This window comes from Quercus suber, unplaced genomic scaffold (genome assembly GCF_002906115.3).
Source record: "Quercus suber isolate HL8 unplaced genomic scaffold, Cork oak 2.0 scaffold_582, whole genome shotgun sequence".
NCBI lineage: Eukaryota > Viridiplantae > Streptophyta > Magnoliopsida > Fagales > Fagaceae > Quercus > Quercus suber.
Window position 1 is genome coordinate 37,437 of NW_027070027.1, and position 7,357 is coordinate 44,793.

A 7,357-nucleotide genomic window follows, 5' to 3' on the forward strand; every position below is an offset into this window, starting at 1 on the left:
TATATATTTTAGCCCTTTTTTTTTTCTTTTTATTTTTTTTTTTATTTTTTATTTAATAATTGATGGGTATGCGCCACGGTACGTATTCGGCAGAGGACAGCAGCGATGTGGGCTATTGCGGCGGCGATGGCAGATTTGTCGTTGGATACGAACCCAAATCCCCATAAAATCCAGTCATTTCAAATTAGGGAATTTTTGAAACCAGTTCAGCTAAGAATGACGCCTCTTCTTCGCAAAAAACTTTACCCTAACCAAAACTATTCGCATCATAGCCCTCTCCTCCACCAGGTTCAACCCGTCTATTTCTTTTGTTTTTTCAATTTACAAATTTGATTGTTACTTAAATCTGTTTGAAACTGATTTTCTTTCGTCTTTTTAATTTCAGTTTCAGCTCAAGTGCATCTGTGAGCTTAGTGATCAGATTGAAAGTTTTGATTTTGAAAGCTGTTTACGGCCTTTTGAACAGGTTTGGAATAAAGGCTCAATCTCTCTATTCTTTTTTTTTTTTTTTCAAATTTAATTATTAATTGTGTTATATTAGTGATAATGTATTTAGATTAAGGATTGTAATTATGTGAAAAAAAAAAAAAATTCAAGTCTGAAGCTGCTAGTAGCATCTGCAGAATTTTGCTCAAACAAGCTTGTCAAATATGTCTTAATTCATGTGTCAATTCAGATTGAAGTTAGTGGAATTTAGGCAGAGATTGATGAGAGAGTGGGCTGTGGTAACAAAAGAGAAGGTTGGGGATTTTATGTAGGTGTGTTGAGCTTAAAGAAGAAAAACAAAACAGAGAGAGAGGTTGGGTTTTTGGGGTGTGGGGCTGAGCTTGTGAAGCTGAGTGTTGAGGAGAGCTTAGTGTTTGGTAGAGAGCCATTTTGTAGAAAGCAACAAGAAAGAGTTTCTTGTTCAGGTGCTCACAAGCCAAAAGTAAAATGAAGATAGGAGCTTTTATTGAGATCCTTTGCAGTTTGAAAATCAACAAGAGTGAGCTATTATTTTCTATCTTGTGCCTTTTTTTTCTGTATCACCATGATTTACCAAGATCATTAAAAGAAACCATGCTCATTGCTTCATTGAAAATATACCCCTTTGATTCTCAAAATATATATATATATATATATTACCCCTTTCATTAATCCACTCATATTTCAGTCCCATTGTGAGCAAGTGTGAGGTTGAAACCACAGAGCTAAAAGTCCAGTGAGATTTACTTAGAAAACCTTCAAGTGGTTCTGGTTCAAAGGAGATCACCAGAAGAGGGTTCTAGAGGTTCTGGGGCTGATGTGGCAGGAAGGCAAGCCGGGCCCTTGCAGAGGTTTCATAGGTCTAGGCTATAAAGGTTTTGTGAGTCATTGACCTTGTTACTATTTTCTCTTTAGTGATTTTTGATCAGATTGTCTGTCTCTGTAGTGATTTTTCCATTGGAAAGGTTTTCCTTTGGTTTTCCATTTCATGACCATTCCCCGTGTCACAATATTTTTACATATTTGGTTTATTATCTATGGTGTGTGTATATATATATATATATATACATAATCGGCTGAGCATATTATGAATATATTGAATATAAACTGGGTTTTATTTTTATTTTTAAATACTGTGTGATTGATAGCCATTATTTATTGCATATTGTTAATTACCAAGGGGTCTAATCCTTAAATCTGATATAGGAGTTTTTTAAACTTGGATCAGTTTTTGTTTAACAAATGATTTTTTGTTTTGTTTTGTTTTTTTTCTATCAGTTTCAACCCAAATGCGATAGTGAATTTAGTGATCAGACTGAAGGATTCAATTTTGAATGCTCTTGATTACTTATTGAACAGGTTTGGGTTCTTGTGTAGATATGCTTACGTATGTACATATGTGTGCTTGAATAGCTGATTGAACTTAGGGTTTAGCTTCTGAATATGCATAGGAGAATTTTTTTTTTAATGAGTAATTGAACTTCATTAAAAAACTTTACAAAACGTATACAAGCAGAATACTATGGGTAAAAGATGCAAAAAGAAAAACAAGAAACTTAGAATGAAAAGATCAAAGTCCTTGTATCAAGGACAAAGGTATAAAGAATCTAGGAACTCCATCAAATAGTATGTAGAAAGAGTAAGAGACTATGATGCCCACTCAAATAGAGTCTTCAAAAAGAGGAACCTGCGATTTGGAAAAGATAGCTCCCTTCCCTCAAACGTATGTCAATTTCGTTCCCTCCAAATACACCACATAAAACATGCCGGAACTGCCCTCCAAACTTTCACATATCTTCGAATTCCCCTTTCTCCACCCCAGGATTCCAGCATGGTGTCAACAAAATTTGGCATAACCCAATCAATCCCAACTAGGGTTGTTCATGCTTGGATCCAACCTGACAGAATCAACCAACACCACACTGCTTGAACCGCTCAACAGGGCTGCCAACAGTGAATGGGGCCAGTGGTCGGAGGTGAGTGTGGCTTTCTGATGTCATCCAGCACAGTTATCGGCCACGAATCTGCTATTCCAACAATACTGAACCAGCTGACTATATATATAGATTGATTTTTTGTGTCTGTGCCAGTAATGAAGCACTCTCTTTCATTGAAGCATTTCATGCGCTTCTTGGTGACCTCGCCTTGTTTCTGACAACCTTAATTGGTTTACACTTTCAAGTCTTGGGCGTCTCCCCACTACATACACATTTTGCTATCATCTTGCTTTTCTTCATGGCTACAATAGTCCTTCGCATTGCATATATGGAGATAAAACTACAACCTCAAGACGCTGGGTACCCTCCCATATTGAGGTTCATTTGTCTGGTTTCTGGAATTATTGCTATTGAGCTACTCTTCGCAATAATCATCTCTCTGTTTTGGCTATTTATGGTTAATTTATGCCTAATCCTGATCTTAGGGGTATTGCGTCATTTGTATCAACAAATTTATCAGTGTGTTTACTACACAACTAATTTAGTACTGAATACAATATGTAGCTTGTTTAAAAAGATTTGTGAATTAGTTGATTAGATATATGACTGGGTCCTACAGAAATTCCAGTAAGCAGCTTCTCAACCATTTTCTACAAGGGAATAAGAAGACAATGGTACGTATTCAGATGGAAGAAATTGTTTAAGTGACTTCTTGTTAATTAGACATATTTTAAGCAAAAAGAAAGGGATGCTTGTGATTCCTTTACTAGTAATAGAGTTAGCTGGTGTAAGAGTTAAGACTGATTGCAGTATCCTTTTATGTCTCATTCCCAATAGTGGCATCCTGGTAATACTTTATTGCCTGATCTGTATTTGCACACATAAGCAATTGTCATCCATTTGTTTCTTTTGGATCCCACTCCATCTAGCATCAAAATGACTTGCCCTACAACACTTGCCAATTCTAGGTCCTTTTTTATCTAACACCAGCATTGCATTGTGATTTGTGACTGCATATCCTCACAACATTTATCGTGATTCTCCAGTATTTTTGACAAAACAATGTTTGAAATCCATTTAATCCAAAGGCCTTTAAAACACTCATTTGAGAGGGCATACAGTCTTCTGCGATTGATTAGTGATCAGGCACATGTCTCTCAATACTGACTTTCCACATATAGCTCTTTATATCAAGTTATTTTGTCATGTGAGAACTGAACTCAATCACAGTCGCAACCACATACAAAATAATCAACTTGCATATTTTGTTTGGAAAGCAAACAAATATGTTGTACATCTGTCGAAGTGTGCAACAATAGCATCAGTACGCCACTGAGAAGGTGACTAGAAATAATAATGAACGTTTTAAACATTTCTAGGAATTGGAAATCGTAACCTTTTTTAAGCTTTTACAAAATCTCCCTCTAGACTCTCCCCCTTGGAGGATCAGATTCTATGAAAATGTTTATGTTATAGAATACAAACATGTGTTGCCTAGAGTCTTATTACTCAACTAGCACATCCTAGTGTTTCTTCTAGGTGCAAATCTGTCCTCTCTTATTTATCAGATTATAATATTATCTTTTTTTTATATAGATATGATAGAATTTCAATCTATGATGTCCGTTTTACAAAATTTAGGAGAAGAAAATGGGAATTGGGAAGTGATCCCGTTCTAGTTGTGGGGCTTTCTTTCAATAAAATCTTCTTTACTAAGAAAAAAAAAAAAGTTAACATCATCCCCTAAGCACCTAATTAAGGAATTTTGGAATCAGCACTTTGAATACATAATTTCATTTATTAGTCAGCATGTAGAATATTTAGTCGTTGAAAATTTGTACAAGACATATACATTTTGAGCATGAAATTCTCATAAATAAATAAATAAAGCGTTTTGAATTTCTCTGACATGGGACTGCAATAGTGCAATGCAACTTTTCACTGTGGAAGTAATGCAGATTAATATTATCCATCCAACTTGATTAGATTATCTAGTGGACCTTGACTCAAAATTAGCATTGGCCAATCTTAAGAATGGCTTCTTTGATCAGATTAAATATTGACACATAATTGGTGGGTCCAATTCCAGTTTATCTGAAAACCAATAATTTTCCAATGTCTTCCTGGAAATATAATGAGGAAATACCTCATCAGCATTTCTATTTCATAACTCATTCACCAAGTTTGGCCACAGCGATTGAAAGGGTGAGCCTTTTTTTCAATATTCAGTCATAATTTTCCATGGTAAAATTAGTTCGAGGCACCTCAAACTGGGCCTATAAGCATGTCTTCTATTCATCAATCAAGGTACATCCCTGTATTAAACAAGAAAAATGAGCAACTGAAAAGGTCATGTTGTTGTGCTCACTTATCCTGCCACATAAACCCACTCCTCCAGTTTGCCAAACGTTCAGCCTCCAAAGGGCTCAAGGCCACTCTAGCCATAACCCATTACACTGTCAAGGTCATTCATGCAACCACTGTTGGTGTTGAGCCCATCTCAGATGGTTATGATGAAGGTGGATATAAGCAAGCTCCTAGTATAGAAGCCTACTTATAGTCATTTAAATCAGTTGGTTCAAAAAATTTAACAGAGCACATCAAAGTTCAAAGACTCAGCCTCACCTGTAAACTGTGTTGTGTATGACTCTTTGCTTCCAGGGGCTCTTGATGTGGCCAGGCAATTTGGCATTTATGGAGCAGTATTCTTGACAAACTCAGCTTCTGTATCCTCCATGTACTGGCATATCGATCACGGTTGCCTAACTTTGCCAGTGAAGCAAGAAACTGAGCCTGTGTTGTTGCCTGGATTACCTTCACTTGGCCTTTCTGACTTGCCTAGTTTACTTGCTCAGCCTTCAAGTAATTCTGCTTATTTGGCAGTGATCAAAGAAAATTTTGGCTGTTTTTAATAAAAATGACTGGGTATTCTGTAACAGTTCTGAAGAGTTGTAAAGTGAGGTAACTTTCTATATTTCACCCACACAGCTTTATGTTTTACTAGACTACTCACTATGGCATGTTGGTTTTTTTTGTTTGTTTGTTTGTTTGCTTTGGGCACTATTTTCTATTGTTAATAATAGATGCCAGGAAGAAAAATATTTTGTAAACATTGATTTATATGAGCATGGTTAAATAAATCGGGGACATAGAATTATTATATAATCTGCCAGAAATAAATTAAAACCGATAGACAATCATGGAAATTGAGAAAACAAATGATGTTAAGAGGGAAAAAGTAGAAGATGGAATAGGTGAATTCCTATTTTTTGATTTTTGATATGAGATGAGATCAGAAGACCAAGGAATTTCCAAATAATTTAGAGCTTCTCAATATATTCAGCATAATCTTGGACAATGGATAAGTATGAAAAATATAACTATAGGTTATACATTTGGATATCATGTGTTTTATTTATGCCTGTATTGAAGTCAGAAATGATCAAAGATAAGGAGTTTTATTTTTCTTCTTTCTTTTGAGAATCAAAGATTAGGAGTCAAATTCTTCTCAACAAAAAAATTTAGGAGTCAAATTTATCAAATTCTACATTATATTTTTATATTCCGAGTAGTAAGACCTGTAAAGTTGTATATCTCTCATTTTTTTTTATTGATTATTGAAAAGCTAGTGAGGGCCATGTATCTTATGGAGCCAGTCTTTGTGAGCTTAGTAGTGACCAGTGCTTGAGCTGGCTAGAGACAAAACCACCAAAGTCAGAGACATATGTATCATTTGGAAGCATGGCAGACATAACAGCTAAACAGGCTGAAGAAATTGCATGTGGTCTGATAGCAAGCAACATGCACATCTTATTGGTTGCAAAAGATTACAGAAACAAGTTTCCAATTGAATTTATTAATTTAGTGCAAGAAAGAGTTTTGGTTGTCCCATGGTGCAATCAACTAGAGGTGCTAGCATATCAGGCTGTGGCTTTGCTTTGTGACTCATTGTGGCTGGAACTCAACATTGGAGGCATTGAGCCTAGGGGTGCCAATGGTAACAATGCCACAGTGGAGTGATCAGCCTACTAATGCTAAGTTTGTGGAGGAGTTGTGGCAGGTGGGAGTAAAGGCTAAGAAGAACAAAGAGGGGATAGTGACATGGGATGGGCTAGAGATGTGTATAAAAGAAGTTACAGCAGGAGAAAGAAGTGAAGTGATTATAAAGAATGCAACTAATTGGAGAAAGCTTGTTAGTTTAGGTGGAAGCTCAGATAAGAACATTGATGAATTTGTAGGTAAGTTGGTCGAAGGAGAGGGGAAGAAACTAGAAAGCTTGATTTTAGATGGCACTTGATCAACAAAATTAACTCCTTTGGATGATAATATGTGTGATTTTAATAGCAGGAAAGAGACTTGAAAAAGGCTAGACTGAGTACAACACATACCCTTTTTCAGGATGTATTTTGATCTTTCAATGTTTTATAAGAATAGTAGCAAGTGTTCAATAAGAACATGGCTATGCATTGCAATCTTTTCATCTTAGCAGGTTAATCCATACATGTTTTCTGGCACATCACTTAGTGATGCAAAGCATCTAATTTAAGTTGAGCAGCGTTACAATAAATTCTAGTGTCCCCAACAATAACTTGTCTAAAGCATTTATAACCTACAGTGAGTCTCCCTCTAGGACGATCTTCCGAAAACCCAGATCAATTGCAGCAAATAATTCTGCTTCTGTGGGATTCATAGTCAGTCCCTCACTGCCAGCCTTCGCTGCTGTCGGTTCACCTTGAAAATTCCGTATCACTATACTATCACCAGTGAACCTCAGCTGCTAAAACATGACCCCCCATAATTAACTTTATAGATATCCTCGCCTGGTTCGCTCCATTAAGCCCAAATCAGGTTCAATCTTAGTTTGCTTTCAAAAAGAAGGAATTATTCAATGTCAGACCCAATTCATCAGGGTTATGAATTTTAGTCCCAACCCACTTGTCCGGCCCAAATGGAAT

General features: G+C 36.1%; 1 pseudogene; it reads left to right on the forward strand.

Moving 5' to 3' along the window:
* Positions 1–220: 220 nt before the first annotated feature.
* Positions 221–6,900, forward strand: LOC112011062 (mogroside IE synthase-like; annotated as a pseudogene).
* Positions 6,901–7,357: the final 457 nt, after the last annotated feature.